Here is a 16,309-nt window from a genome sequence, read left to right as displayed (position 1 = left end):
GACCAAGGATGTCCTGCTTCCATCTGCTGTGGATCAGATTGTGTATTGTGCTCACCAGATTGTGATCCTGAGGCTACTCTACATCTAAGTTGCACTGGTGGGGGTTTTGGGTGAGCGCCGGTGATGGGTCTTCAGTGGTGCTGCCCTCAGGGTTCTCATCCAAGGTGCCCTGGGCACTGGGGTTGGAGTCAAGGTCGCTTGAGAGTGACATGTCAGATGTGCCTAGGACAGAAAGTGGAGATTATTAGTGCTTGGCAGCCGCCTTGAACACAGAACAGTGGACTCAGAGTAACGTTGAGAGAGGGATGATGTGGTGCAGGATCCTCATGTGGGTGTTCACCACAGACCTTACCATCGCCGTAGGAATGTTTCACATTCTCTCTGGCCAACATCGAACGGAGTGAGGACCTTGATGTCTGACAGTCCCCGTTGGTCTGGGACCTCTCCCATTGGGCAGAATCTTGCCCTTGGATGGCAGACGGGCCCCGCTGGCTTGGTGGTGGGCGGACAGCCGACCCTCGCCACTGTAACGGGGCCCGCCACCATTTTAAGTGGGCGGGCCAATTAAGGCCCACCCAGCGGCATCCCTTGTGCGGGGGGGTGGGGTGGAGGGATTCCCCATCTGTCAAAGTGTGCTGTTTTGTGCATGCGCGCTAAAGAGTGTACTGCTCCCTGAGACTAAGTGCTGCCTCAGGGAGAATACTGACAGTGGTAAAAACTTTAAAAATAGAAACATTAAAAAATTATTAACATGTCCCCCTCATGTGACAATGTCACACGAGATGGGACATGTTAATAAAGAACACATAAACTTTATTATTTTTGTACAAAACGGACATGAAACTTCATCCCACCAGTGGATGAAGTTTCATCAATAATCAGAAGCCTGCTGGGGCTCCTGGCCTTAAGGATGGCTGGGCAGGTCTTTAATTACTTTAACCAGCCTGTCAATGGCCTCAATTGGCCATTGACAGGTCGGCGGGCGGACAGCTGATTTCGCTGTCCGCCTGTCTTCCTAAAGATTTAAATGGCCCAAGATTACGTCGGGGATTCCTCCCAACGTCATCCCGCATCATTTTCCCCTCGACGACCGGGCCCCACCCCCCAAATCACCGAGGGGAAAATCCTGGCCATTGATTGTGCACAGTGTTGTCCTGCATACAGACAGGTTGAGAGAGTGTGAGCAAGGTGCATGCCAGGCCAAATGAGAAAGATGCCAGACATGCGTTGGTGCCTGAGTGGAGCCATGGATGGGATGAGGAGCTATCTCTCGAGGAGATGAGGCCAGATAGAGATGTGAGGGCGTGTGTGAGAGAGTGAGTGGTGATGTCCCTTGAGTTGGAAATGAGTTAGATGCCAGTGAATGTGTGTTGGGCTTGTGAGTGGGTGAGCTGATGTTGATGAAATGGTTGATTTACCCTGGCAGCACTGATCAGATCATTTATCTATTTTCTGCACTCTCTTGGCCGATCTCTTGTGTGCAGCGTTGGCACTGACCACCTCTGCCACTGCCTCCCAAGCCAGTATGGTGAGAATGATGGGCCTCCTGTGGCCAGAGTGGAGATAGAGGGCATTGCAGCGGGCCTCCACGGCATCCAGATAGAGAATCAGCCATGATCATATTGAATGGCGAAGCAGGCTCAAAGGGCCAAGTGGCCTACCCTTGCTCCTAGTTTCTATGTTTCTATCCAGAAGGCATCCCAGGATGCATCAGTGAATTGGGGGGCTGCACACGTCTTGGATTTCAGGGCCATATCTTCACAGGGGCAGTCCTGGATTACAAGCATAAGTGTGAGCGTGGCTGCAGTTTAAATATGGCACCCAGTGTGAGCAAGTGCCGAGGTAATGGCATGGCGGGCTAATTGGAAGGTGCCTGCCAGCGACCCAGCATGCTCCCTGTGCCTGCGTAATTTGTGAGGTGGGAAGGGGGATGATACGGCACAAAAACCCGCCATTGCGGCCGGCAGGTAAAATTTTTTTCACACCCGCTACTGCATTTAGCGCAAATCTGGGATGATTTCAAAGTTTCATTCTATTAGTGCCAGGTTTTATTCTTCATTAATTGATAGATGGTTTTATTGATTCTTAAATAAATCACTAGATGAAATATATACTAAAGAAAATATTAAGATGACAGAAGACATTTTCCCATTATGTAGCAAAATTATAGACATGAGTAAAATTTTGACTCAGTCAAAATATATCCAATTACACAGAGTTAAAATTGAGCACAAGGAGAGCATATATAGCTATCTGTTCTCACCATCTTTATTTCAGTTAGGTAGTGAGCATCCACTTTAAAGTCTCGCTATTATTGGATAGAAGTCACGGTCAGATAACCTTGTCACAAAAATAGATCCCCATCTGATAGAGATATGGTGAAGGGCACCATACTGGAGGTTTAAGAGAACCTTAAGAGAGTAACAGGATGTGGGGGAAAACTCAATCTTCCAGGTTTACAGACTACAAAGCAATATCCACCCTGCAACCTCCTGCTCCCTCTCACCTTTGATCTAGCATCAAACCCACTGACGTTTAAAGTTATGTTTACCCCTATATCATAATCCCATTAATTAAATGATATTTCTTCCAATTAAGCCTTAGTTTTGCTTTGACAAATTTTTGAATATACTCCCATATATTTTTATATATATATATGTGTTTTCTAGCTACAGGAGATTGGTTGGAAGGAAAAGAGGAGAAATATGTATTCTGTTAAATTTAGGAACACAAGTAAAATGATAACCATTTAAAAGAATAGTCTGCTCGAAGAAACAATTTTCTAAATGTTGTGTCTTAGTAAATGTCTAAAAAAAAACCTCTGAAAAGTACAATAAAGTAGAATCAGTATCCAAGGTGCCACTAAGGTCAATTTACAGTTATAAGATTAAAAAGTTATCAGTCAGCATTGTTGGTTTATGTAACACATTCATCATGATGCCAAAGAAACTTCAGCTTTCTGACTGTAAGGACTTTCACTAGATTCATCTTCAGGTTTTCATGTTCCGATCTTCAGTGTGATTTCAATATCTTGGCTTTAAACCAGTGCCGTGGGGGAGTCCAGACAGGCAACAGGAAAATCTCTTTCCAATTGTAGCTCTCCAACAAGTTGGTAATGGGGTACTGTTTTAGGATCTTTTGTGGATTCTTATTTCAACTTTATGCTGCACCTTAGGATCTATGTGGGAATTGTGGTTCATCCAAATGAGAATGTCTGAGTTTAGTCTTGCGGGGGGCCCATTCCTACAGCACTTTGCAGCACCAGGATGTAGCAATGTTTTCAGCACCCTTTTAAATTAACACAAATTGATATTAAGCCCTGAATGTGTGGTGTTAAGTTTTCAACTTGCTGCCCAGGCATAAAACTTGCAACTGGAATCAATAGAACTGAAGATCAGTTTCTACAACTGGCAGCTGTACTACAATGCCAGATTTATGTTCAGGCTGCCAATTGAAAATCTACCGGATTGCTTGTATCTTAATTACACAGAAGGGAATTTTAACCCCCAAAATTTACAAATGAAAAAACCTTCAAAACCCACCTTTAACCTCTCCTACTTCTGGATTTAAAGGAGACAGGACAAGGGAGGCATGGGCTGCTAACCCACTTGTGGGAGGTGGCTTGTTCACTTAAATATTGTAAAGAGGCTGTGTGCAGCAGACCTAAGCATAATTTTAACTTGACACTGGCAGGCCAATTTTCCCGAACCTTGGGAAGCCTGTCAGGTCAAGTGAGGTGAAGACTGCTGGATTCAGGAGGTAAGAGGCTTTCCATTTACCTTGCTGAATCCAGTTTACCTGCTTCACCCATCCCTTGCAATTGGGCACCCCCGATCCTACCAATTTACCCCTCTCCAACTTTTCCATGAGGCTCTCCTCCTCCCCTGAATCTTCCAATCCATCCTACCCTCCTCTCTGTTACCTGGCTGCAGTGCTGTGCCATTGACTTACCCACCCGACAGCCAGCTAAGCTTTCAATCTGGCTGGCTGCGGCTGGGAAATTGAGATGACAAATACAAATCAGATCCTGCTGTTAAATTCGGCTGGATGTGGGGGAAAACGCATTCTTCCAGGCTTACAGATGACAAAACAGTATCCACCCCACAACCCCCTGCTCCCTCTCACCATTGAGCTAGTATCAAGCCCACTGACTTTTAAAGTTGTCATGTTTACTCCTATAATATAATTCCTTTAATTTCCTGACAATGCAATGTTTTCTGGATCTTTTGATTTTCTTACACTTTCATTTTCCATTATGTTCCAAGACAATGCCTCAACAGAGATGGTGGATAAATGATCTATTCCAGATGTCACACTATCATTGACAAATAAGCAGATAGGAGGCATATCAGTACAGCCCATGTAGAAAACCAAAACTTTCCCTTTCTTCCTGGTCAGAAGCTATGCCTCTCTGCTTTATTCCTCAATCCAAATGACCTAACAGAAAAGAAGAAGATGCCATTTGAGATGCTGAAGTTGATTTCACCCAGTTGGTGTTACAAAACATATGTATCAAAATTGGGTGTGCCATATAATCCCTCTCCAATTCATTCCCATAAATGGTCTTAGCATCTACATTTTTATGGGAGTTGTTTCACACTGGTCTATATTTACCTGTGTCATAATGTAAGGTGTAGCAATAATGGACCCTTGATCTGAAGTGGTCATTCATGTCTTTTGCTCATTTATTTCTTCAATTTATCAGAAATGCAGACTGAGAAAATACTTGGTTAGATGAGAATTGATATGTAACATTAAGCTGCTTTATTTTCCACTGAGTGAACACGCAAAGCAACATTTTTGATCAGATTCACTTAGTGATTATGTTACTCCGCTAATAATCCAGAGACTAAGCCTAATGCTCTGAAGACATGGGTTCAAATCCCACCATGACACTATTGAGGCTTGTTGGTGGAGCGCTATGATTCTCACTTTGGGACTTAAATGGTCATGCATGAGGTTCCAGGTTCAAATCCCAGATGATCCCTTGTGTGTTATCACTTGTAGTTCAATCAGCACAGCATGCCTTTGAATAGTAGTAAAAGAATAATGAACATGCATGCTTTCTCATGTTTGTGAGTCACCATGCTTAAGTTAAACTCATTTCTAACTCCCCTATATTATATATTAGCATGCCCAGCATAGACATGAAGATATTATAAACTTCAAAGCTAAATTTTTAAAAATGAACGCCAAAAGCTGTTTAAGGTGGCTGTAGCATGTCATGTGACTTGGAAGTAAGTAGCTCCAGGCAATCCTAAAACTCAGTCCTGAAAATACCTCATTGCATATAGACAATGACAGCCACTTGTGAAATTCACACATCCCTTTGTTAAGAATGCACTGTCAACGGAAAGGGCCACAGACAACAGAGACATCAAAACTCAGTGAATGCTGGACGAATATGAAATGGATCTCACTGACTTTTCATTGCGCTGTGATGGTTCCTAACTCAAACACAAAGGCTTTGGCTGTCTGAAACTCTCAGGGTGTGAAAAGCCACATCACAGGATGTTGTTCCCAATGCGGTCTCCTCTACATGGAGAGACCAAACGTAAACTAGGTGACCGCTTTGCAGAACACCTGCAGTCTGTCCGCAAGAAAGACCCAAACCTCCCTGTCGCTTGCCATTTTAACACTCCACCCTGCTCTTGCCCACATGTCTGTCCTTGGCTTGCTGCATTGTTCCAGTGAAGCCCAACGCAAACTGGAGGAACAGCACCTCACCTTCAGACTAGGCACTTTACAGCCTTCCAGACTGAATATTGAATTCAACAACTTTAGATCTTGAACTCCCTCCTCCATCCCCACCCCCTTTCCTTTTCTTCCCCTTCCTTTTGTTTTTTTCAATAATTTATATAGATTTTTCTTTTCCCACCTATTTCCATTATTTTTAAATCTATATCTTTTATGCCCTGTTAGCCTTTCCACCCCACCCCCACTAGAGCTGTACCTTGAGTGTCCTGCCATCCATTCTTAATTAGCACATTCATTTAGATAATATCACCACCTTCAACACCTCTTTGTTCTTCTGTCTGTGACATTTTTTGATTATCTGCTCCTATCACTGCTTGCTTGTTCCTACAACCACACACCCCCCAACTTCTCTCCCCCCACCCCCCCCCCCCACCTTAAACCAGCTTATATTTCACCCCTCTCCTAATATTCACTCAGTTCTGTTGAAGGGTCACGAGGATTCAAAACGTCATCTCTTTTCTTCACCACCGATGCTGCCAGACCTGCTGAGTTTTTCCAGGTAATTCTGTTTTTGTTTTGGATTTCCAGCATCTGCAGTTTTCTGTTTTTATCACAGGATGTTTACCAGTCTATCACCACCTTATTTGGGAAAGGAATTTGGACTTGTCACAGGTTACATGGTAAGGCAGCCACACTTGCTATCTGCTTTTAAAAATATAACAGCAGAAGATGTTTGAAAATAGATACCTTAAGAAGCACCATCTAAGTCATTGAACCAGTTGTAAGACAACTACACAGCCAAAGTATTATACAGCTATACCTTGAAAATGGGAGAAGGACTCTCCCCACAAGCTATTCTAACTTCAAGTTTACTTGAGAGTTAACTTGCTGGCATTTCAACTACAAGAAGCCTCCCAGCTTACTGAGAATCCCTTGCTTTTATAAGACCATTGTTCCAGCTAAATTATCAATTCATCCAAGAAACTATAGACCTAATACAAAAGAGACTGAAATAATTCCAGACTGTAATCACATTGTTCTTTTCTTGATCTGTATCTAATCTTTGCGTGTGTGATAGTGTGTGTAAGATGTTGCATTTAAACCTCTGGGGCAAGTGTGTGTTAACAAATAATCTTCTTTATTTTTAAATTCATAAAAGTTTGCTGCTGGAAATCATTTGCAATGGGACAAATTGTTCTGAGGGTATGAAGACATACTGACTTTACTGTAGTAACTATAGTTTTAATAAACATAGGACTGTAGCTTTAAGAATAATCCTGTGTTGTGTAAACCAATGAGTTAGCAGCATGGAGAACCTCTAGGGGAAAGTTCTTCTTTAGTTATAGAGTTGGATGCATGCATGCAGTTGTTGTTGCTGTCTCGTAAATACAATTCAACATTTCCACCAAGAAAAGTTGCCTGGAAAATCAACACTGTAACAAACTGGAGATGAGGATAAATCAGACCTGCTGCTGTACTTTACCCAGTGATTGTGAATCTCTAAGCTCATTAAAAAGAAAAGAAGATATGCTTATCTGAAATGCCACAGTTTGGCAGAATCGGTCCTTTTGAGCCAGCCACAGATGACAGGTATTAATATATAGAACGTCTTTCACTCTACTTTCAAGACAACAAAATCATGGGAGAGGAAACGAGGAGAGCGATTCTCCTGAGTATATGTGGGAGCAAGGCCTACAGTTTAATTCGAAGATTGACGGCCCCCAGTGCCCCTGATTTGAAGACCTTCAGTGAATTTGTAGATCTTGTTAAGTGACATTTTCAACCCAAGCCCTCAGTCACAATGCAGAGGTTCAGGTTCAATTCATGTAATAGAGTCCTGGGGGAGACCATTGCTATCTACATGGTGAAATTAAAGCAACAAATGGAATATTGTGATTTCGGTGAAACCCTGAATGATATGCTCAGGTTTGGCCTGTGGCATGCAAGAGGATGCTATTCGGTGAAGATTGCTGGCTGAAGTGGATCTTGATTTTAAGAAAGCATTAGAAATAGCGCTTACAATGGAAAGCTCTGGGTGCACAAGCGATTAAAGGTGTGCAAAATGGTGCTGTTTTCCTAGATGGGTGGCAATGGTCAGTGAAAAGTAGCGTAAAAAGCCGGGACTCTGCCGCAAAGCGGGAAACAGGCCCTGCTAACTGAAAATTTAGAGGAAACAGCTTAGCAGCAAATTCGAAAACTAATTTTTATTGACGTGGAAATAATCATACTCCTAACGATTGGCAATTTAAAAAGGTGGAGTGTTATTTTTGTCACGATAGAGGTCACATATTGAAACATTGCAAAGCGAAATTAAAACAGGCTTCCAGGCAAGAAACAAAGTCCAGTGAAGTCTATAGTGTGGAAGAGCCAGAAACAACCAATTCTGACATTCATCCATTATTCAATATGAAAGTTAAGAAGACAGAGCTAATAACTGTCACATGGCAAGTGAGTGGTAAACCCTTAAAAATGGAAGTAGACACGGGTGCTTCTACCACTGAAGTAGGACACACTTTCAGATATTTAAATAAAGGTGCTCAACAATTAAATTTGGAACAAACCTCTGCCAAGTTGAAAACGTACACAGGCTAAGAAATCCAGGTAAAAGGTATCGCTAGACTACCTGTTTATTATATACACCAAACAGCACAACTACCAGTGATAGTATCAGGAGGCAGAGGACCAAGCCTGATAGGTTGAAATTGGTTGAGGGAAATTAACCTTGATTGGCCAGTGAGATTTCAAAAGGAAGCAGGAAGAATTCCTGAGTTGGAAAAGGAACAAGGCAAAGTACTTCAGAAAGAGCCTGGAGAGTCCATGGACTGCAACTGGATGAAAAAGGAGTGTGTGGCTATTCAGCAACCTGAAGAAATGAAGACTGTCTTAAACAATGACATGAAAGAACAACAGAAGAAACTCAAGGAGCTCTGCTGATTGACAGAATTCAAGATGAAGCGAGTGAGCTTCACAAAGAAAAGGGAAACCTGTTGAAAGACCTTCACACTCTACAGGGATTCCGCAGGTCAAAGTTTGTACCTCTGGAAAATTATGAAGAGAAGCAGGAAGAATTTGACCTCACCCTGAACAAACTGAAGAACCAGTTGGCAGAGAAGATGCAGCAATGTTCAAAGTTCCAGGAGGAAGCCAACAGATACAAGAAGGAGACAGAAGAGCTGAAGAATCTGCTGAATGAAGCTAAAGAGGCTTTGAAAGCAAAAGTTGTAGAACTTTCCAAGATGTGGGTAGATAATGAAGTCACAGGTAGCTCAACTACTGCACTAAGACAAGTTGAGATTTCATCTGAGAGAAGCCTGGCCGGCGGTGAAATCAAAAAGAAGGCCAAGATTAAACTCGGTGGTAGAAAGAAGAAGACAAAAAGGAAGAGAGCTCTGAAAAGACAATAAAAGATGGGACTGGAAAAGTTAACAGGTGAATCATTGGAAACTAAACTTGCTCATTTTCTAATTCACTACAGAACAACCTCGACACTACGACATGTGCAATCCCCAGAGAATTACTGAAGAGGTGATGTCTTCGAACAAGACCAAGCCTGATACTTCCCAGTTTGGAGGGGAAGGTGGAGAGAAGTCAAGGGAGTCAATAAGTGACTCCTGATTTGCATAGTCATGAGCAAAAATTTACTGTTGAAGAGCAGTACATGTAAGGAATTTCAGTGGAGGACTGAAGTGGTTATCTGGCAAAAAAGCTCTGTGACTGGACCATTGTAGTACCATGTGGAAGTGGAGGGCCGGATCACCCGTAAGCATGCAGGTCATTTTTTAACCAAGGACAGACATGCCTGATGTCTCTGACGGAGTAGAAGACACTGAATTGCGTGTGCCTAATGAGATAACTGATATTAATGCGGTTCCAGAGAATGTGGTTCCTGCAAAAGAATCAGAAGTCGTCGAGCTACCATATTCCACACAGACCTGAAAGACTGAACTTGTAATTTCATGACCTGTGTAAATAATGTAATGTCGTGAGAAAAATATCTTTGTAAATACAAAATGTACAGAAAAGTCAAAGGGGGAGGATTGTAGTAATTATAGTTTTGATAAACTTGGGACTGTAGCTTTAAGAATAATCCTATGTTGTAAGAACACATGATCTATGTAAACCAGTGAGTTAGCAGCATGGGGAACCTCCAGGAGAGAGTTCTTCTTTAGTTATAGAGTTAGATGCACACATGTAGCTGCTACTGCTGTCTTGTAAAAAAAAGTTCAATGTTTCCAGCAAGAAAAGTTGCCTGGAAAATTGACTCTATAACACTTACACATTAAAACATTTTGATCACAGACAACAATAAAACACATAAGATAAAAGCAAAAAACACATAAACCCTGTCTGTGACAATATACTTCTCAGGGCTTCATTTTTTTTTTCAGCTTTCTGCTTCAACTGTCTGATTGCGTGTGTCTGTGTCTGTGTTTTAACTGTGCTGCTCAAAGCCAGGAAAGGAATGCTTTCAAGGCCTCCTGCCCAAGTCACCAACACAATTAGTGTGAGGTGTTTATCGCTTACTTGGACAAGTTAACAAATTGCTTATTGTTTGGAGACTATACATAAACAGCATTAAAAATATCTCTAATTTTTTAACTACCTGTCACCTCAGAGATTTCTTTTCTTTAACCTATAACCGAGAACACTGTGCTTTAGAATACAAAAAAATAAAGTAAAAATAAAAGACAGAATAAATTTTCCAAATTCATTCTTTGGAAAATGATTGCAAGATTCTGAAATGTGAGACAACTAACTTGTCAACATCCTGAAACACTGAGTAAATGCATTGGAAGCAGTTCAGAGAAGGTTTACCAGACCAGGAATGGGTGGATTTTCTTATGAGGACTAGGCTTGTATCTGCTGGAGTTTGGAAGAGTAAGAGGCGACTTGATTGAAACATATAAGATCCTGAGGGGTCTTGACATTGTGGATGTGGAGAGGATGTTTCCTCTTGTGGAAGAATCTAGAAGTAGGGGGTCACTGTTTAAAAATAAGGAGTTTCCCATTTAAAACAGCGATGAGGTGAAATCTTTTCACTCAGAGGGTCATGAATCTTTGGAACTCTCTTCCTGAAAAGGTGGTGGAAGCAGAGTCTTGCAATATTTTTAAGGCAGAGGTGGATAGATTCTTGGTAAGCAAGGGGTTGATAGGTTATCGGCGGTAGGTGGGATGCAGATTTCAGGTTACTATCAGATCACCCATGATCTTATTAAATGGCAGAGCAGGCTCGAGGCGTTGAATGTCCCACTCCTGCTCCTTCTTCATATGTTTGTATATATAACAGCTGTATAAATTAAATATATGTATCCTATGCTTTCCATCAGCCTTAAATATGCACAGCATCAAGCAATAGCTTTTCTACAAATGCTAAATTAAAGATTTATACCTTTTTATAAACACAAAAGAAACATGGCATTAGTGGGACTTAAAAAGCGAAATGTCCTAAATGTTGTTTACCAAATTATCCAACTCTGCCATTAGCTTCATAAAAATGACATCTCACTGTCTGCCTCACCATTGAAATGCTGTGATGTGAATTTGCTGTATTCTTGTGGTGCATGCTGTAGTGTTCAATTTTTCAGTGTTTCATAATGTTAGTCTGTTTACTATTGATTTTCTCTGTGCTTGATTGGTTAAGTTTAGGTGTGAACTCAGGGAAAAGTAAACAAAGGCTAGGATTTTACGTGGCTCCTCCCACCCAGCAGGATATTTTGGTCCTGCTGAACTGAATGGAGATTCAAATGACGCGTTGCATCCGCTGGAAGGGAAGACACGCTGCAGCGGGGTCATAAAATCCTAGCCATAGATTATAAAAATTCTGCCCAAACATTTTAAATTTTAAAAAATTAATATCGGGAACCTCATCCCGCCCTTGGATGAGGTTTCCTCAAAAATGCAAAGGCGGCCTGGCTGATTTGCCCACTCGCCAACCATAATGTTGAACGGGCAGTGAAAAATCCAAGTTAATTAATACACTAATGGCCTTAATAGGCCTCTTAATTGTTGGCGGGCACACTGCTGACTCTCACGCGCGCTCGACAACCAAAATATTGCGCATGATTTTGCACTCAATCGGGTCAGGCGCGTGCCCGCCCACGGGACATAAGGTTCTGCCATTAGGATCTAGTGTCATCTCTGCATAGATCCATAAAATATCTAACACATACAAACTAAGCTCGTCACAGAAAATTAAGTAGCATCATTACCAGAGAAAACACCTATTTAAGGTAATACGTGATAACTTTTAATTACAATTTACAAACATCACTGGCACTGAACACTAAATATTAAAAATGTGGACTCACATTCTTTCAGGTATTAATTGTTTTTTTGGAGGTTTTAAAAATGTCAATTTTTAAAAAACTTTTCCATTCTCCCTTTTTCTCTCTCCTAATCCAATCTCTCTTCTTCTCCCTTTATTCCCCTGTCTGTACCTGATTTGATGAAGTCAGCTATTTTAATATATACTTTCTTATCCAGCATTTCTCTGTACATTTCTCAGTTCTTCAATCTGATTAGAAGATACACAGTTTCTTGGTCTATTCACTCTGCTCTGCGGTGCCCTCTTTCCCTTGCTGTGCCATTATTAGTTTGCACTTTCAGCAACTTGCCAATTTTTTAAAAAATTGAAAATCTAAAATTGCAAGGACATGCCTAACAAATGGCAGGTGCCATTAGATGCCATCCTACGGTAAAGTCTGGCCAACTATCTTTGATAGATGTGAAGATTCTAATGTGGTTTTGAACCATTAATATAAAGGTACGTAGGAGGCTTTTTAATGATGTTTTTCACTGTTTTTCAATGAATATGAAACCAAACAAACTTATTGGTGAATACACTTTGCAGGTCTTATCCCAACTTTCAGAATGGTGCTGGTGACAGCATTGAGCTACCAAAATGAAACCTCGCAGTAAATGCAATTTTGTTGAAAAATATTTCCTTTAAATCTGAATGTATTGTTTTATTTGCAGCATTACAGGCCTACAAAATACTTTCAAATGAAGTATGCTCTTCTTGATCATTTCTAATTTCTAGGAAAGAGATATTTTGCTGGAACAAATAAGAATTATTAGTTAAGCATTTGACTCTAGTTAACTACAAGACTCAATTCTGCAATTTTAAGTATTTGGCTTAGTTTAAAAGGCAAAGTCCCACAAAATATGAAATATTTGCTGGCAAATATCTAAATCTGAGGATACTTTTAATTAATTAATTTATTTATTCACAGAATGTTGCATTGCAGGCAAAGCTAGCATTTAATGCCAATACCTGATTGCCACTGAGAAGATGCTGGTAAGCTGCCTTCTTTAATAGTTCACGTGCTGATAGTCAGGGAGTTCCAGGATTTTTATCCAGTGATGATGAAGAAACGACAAGTTTGGAGAGGAACTTGTGGATGGCAGCGTTCCCTTGCATCTGCTGTCCTTGTCCTTCAATGCAGCAGATGTTGCAGATTTAGGAAGTGCTACGGAAAAAGCTTGCACCAGTGCATCTTGTCGATGGTACACACTGCTGCCACTGTGTGTTAGTGGTGGAGGGACCAAATGTTTAAGATGATGGATGGGGTACCAATCAAGCAGATTGCTTTGTCCTAGATGATGTCAATTTTTGAATATTGTCGGAGCTGCACTCAGCCAGGCAAGTGGAGAGTATTCCATCGAACTCCTGACTTGTGCCTTGTAGCTGGTGGGATGGCTTTGGAAAGTCAGGAGGTTAGGCACTCATTGCAGACTACCCAACCTTTAACCTACTCTTATGGCCACAGTATTTATGTGGCTGGTCCAGTTAAGTTTTTGGTCAATGGTGAGGCCCCAGCTTGTTGATGATGAGGGATTTGCCAATAGTAATGTCTTGACTGTCAAAGATAATGTTGAAGAAAGTCATTGAATCATCAAATCCAATTACAGCCAGGAAGGAGTCTATTTGGCCCATCATGCCTGTGTTGGTGCCTTTCGGCCATGCTTAGCCCATCACCCTTGCTTTTTGTTCTTATTCCTGAAAGCTCCTCATCCTCAATTACCTGTCCAACTCTCTTTTAAAATTATTTATAAGATGAACTTCCACCATCTTTTCAGGGAAAGTGTTCTGGACCCCAAGAACTCTCTAAAGTGAAAGGATTTCTCCTTAGCTCCATTTCTGATCCTTTTCCAATGATTTTGAATCTTGTCTCTTGTTATATAGATGTATTCGCCAGAGGAAATTGTTTATTCTTCATCTTCTCTATCAAAACCTTTCAGCAACTTAAAATTTCTATTAGGTCATCTCTTGGCTTTCTGTTTTAAGGAGAACAATCCTAACTTTTCCAACCTCTCCTCAAGTCCCTCATCCCTGGTAGCAAAGCTCCACTCATCCTTTCTAACGCTGCTACATCTTCTCTGAAATGTACTACCCAGAATTGTCCAAATGCTTCAGCTAAGGCCTAACTATTAATTTGTAAATTTCTCACACGACCTCTTTGCTTTTCTATTCTATTCCTCTATTAATAAATATAAAAACAAAAAACTGCGGATGCTGGAAATCCAAAACAAAAACAGAATTACCTGGAAAAACTCAGCAGGTCTGGCAGCATCGGAGGAGAAGAAAAGAGTTGACATTTCGAGTCCTCATGACCCTTCGACAGAACTTGAGTTCGAGTCCAAGAGTTGAAATATAAGCTGGTTTAAGGTGTGTGTGTGGGGGGGGGGGGGCGGAGAGAGAGAGAGAGAGAAGTGGAGGGGGGGTGTGGTTGTAGGGACAAACAAGCAGTGATAGAAGCAGATCATCAAACGATGTCAACAACAATAGAACAAAAGAACACATAGGTGTTAAAGTTGGTGATATTATCTAAACAAATGTGCTAATTAAGAATGGATGGTAGGGGACGCAAGGTATAGCTCTAGTGGGGGTGGGGAGAGCATAAAATATTTTAAAATATTTAAAAATAATGGAAATATGTGGGAAAAGAAAAATCTATATAATTTATTGAAAAAAAAAGGAAGGGGGAAAGAGAAAGGGGGTGGGGATGGGGGAGGGAGCTCATGACCTAAAGTTGTTGAATTCAATATTCAGTCCAGAAGGCTGTAAAGTGCCTAGTCGGAAGATGAGGTGTTGTTCCTCCAGTTTGCGTTGGGCTTCACTGGAACAATGCAGCAAGCCAAGGACAGACATGTGGGCAAGAGAGCAGGGTGGAGTGTTAAAATGGCAAGCAACAGGGAGATTTGGGTCATTCTTGCGGACAGACCGCAGGTGTTCTGCAAAGCGGTCGCCCAGTTTACGTTTGGTCTCTCCAATGTAGAGGAGACCACATTGGGAGCAATGAATGCAGTAGACTAAGTTGGGGGAAATGCAAGTGAAATGCCGCTTCACTTGAAAGGAGTGTTTGGGCCCTTGGACGGTGAGGAGAGAGGAAGTGAAGGGGCAGGTGTTGCATCTTTTGCATGGGCATGGGGTGGGGCCATAGGAGGGGGTTGAGGAGTAGTCCTCTGACATGTCCTCCTTCTTCCTTAACCGAGGTTTTCTACCCACGGTCGTTGACAGGGCCCTCAACCGTGTCCGGCCCATCTCCCGCGCATCCGCCCTCACGCCTTCTCCTCCCTCCCAGAAACATGATAGGGTCCCCCTTGTCCTCAATTATCACCCCACCAGCCTCCGCATTCAAAGGATCATCCTCCGCCATTTCCGCCAACTCCAGTATGATGCCACCACCAAACACATCTTCCCTTCACCCCCCTTATCGGCATTCCGTAGGGATCGCTCCCTCCGGGACACCCTGATCCACTCCTCCATCACCCCCTACTCCTCAACCCCCTCCTATGGCACCACCCCATGCCCACGCAAAAGATGCAACACCTGCCCCTTCACTTCCTCTCTCCTCACCATCCAAGGGCCCAAACACTCCTTTCAAGTGAAGCAGCATTTCACTTGCATTTCCCCCAACTTACTCTACTGCATTCGTTGCTCCCAATGTGGTCTCCTCTACATTGGAGAGACCAAACGTAAACTGGGCGACCGTTTTGCAGAACACCTGCGGTCTGTCCGCAAGAATGACCCAAACCTCCCTGTCGCTTGCCATTTTAACACTCCACCCTGCTCTCTTGCCCACATGTCTGTCCTTGGCTTGCTGCATTGTTCCAGTGAAGCCCAACGCAAACTGGAGGAACAACACCTCATCTTCCGACTAGGCACTTTACGGCCTTCCGGACTGAATATTGAATTCAACAACTTTAGGTCGTGAGCTCCTTCCCCCATCCCCACCCCCTTTCTCTTTCCCCCTTCCTTTTTTTTCCAATAAATTATATAGATTTTTCTTTTCCCACCTATTTCCATTATTTTTAAATATTTTAAAATATTTTATGCTCTCCCCACCCCCACTAGAGCTATACCTTGCGTCCCCTACCATCCATTCTTAATTAGCACATTTGTTTAGATAATATCACCAACTTTAACACCTATGTGTTCTTTTGTTCTATTGTTGTTGACATTGTTTGATGATCTGCTTCTATCACTGCTTGTTTGTCCCTACAACCACACCCCCCTCCGCTTCTCTCTCTCTCTCTCTCCACCTCCCACACACACACCTTAAAACAGCTTATATTTCAACTCTTTCTTGGACTCGAACTCAAGTTCTGT

This window comes from Carcharodon carcharias, chromosome 13 (genome assembly GCF_017639515.1).
Source record: "Carcharodon carcharias isolate sCarCar2 chromosome 13, sCarCar2.pri, whole genome shotgun sequence".
Taxonomy (NCBI): domain Eukaryota; kingdom Metazoa; phylum Chordata; class Chondrichthyes; order Lamniformes; family Lamnidae; genus Carcharodon; species Carcharodon carcharias.
This window is presented reverse-complemented; position numbering follows the sequence as displayed.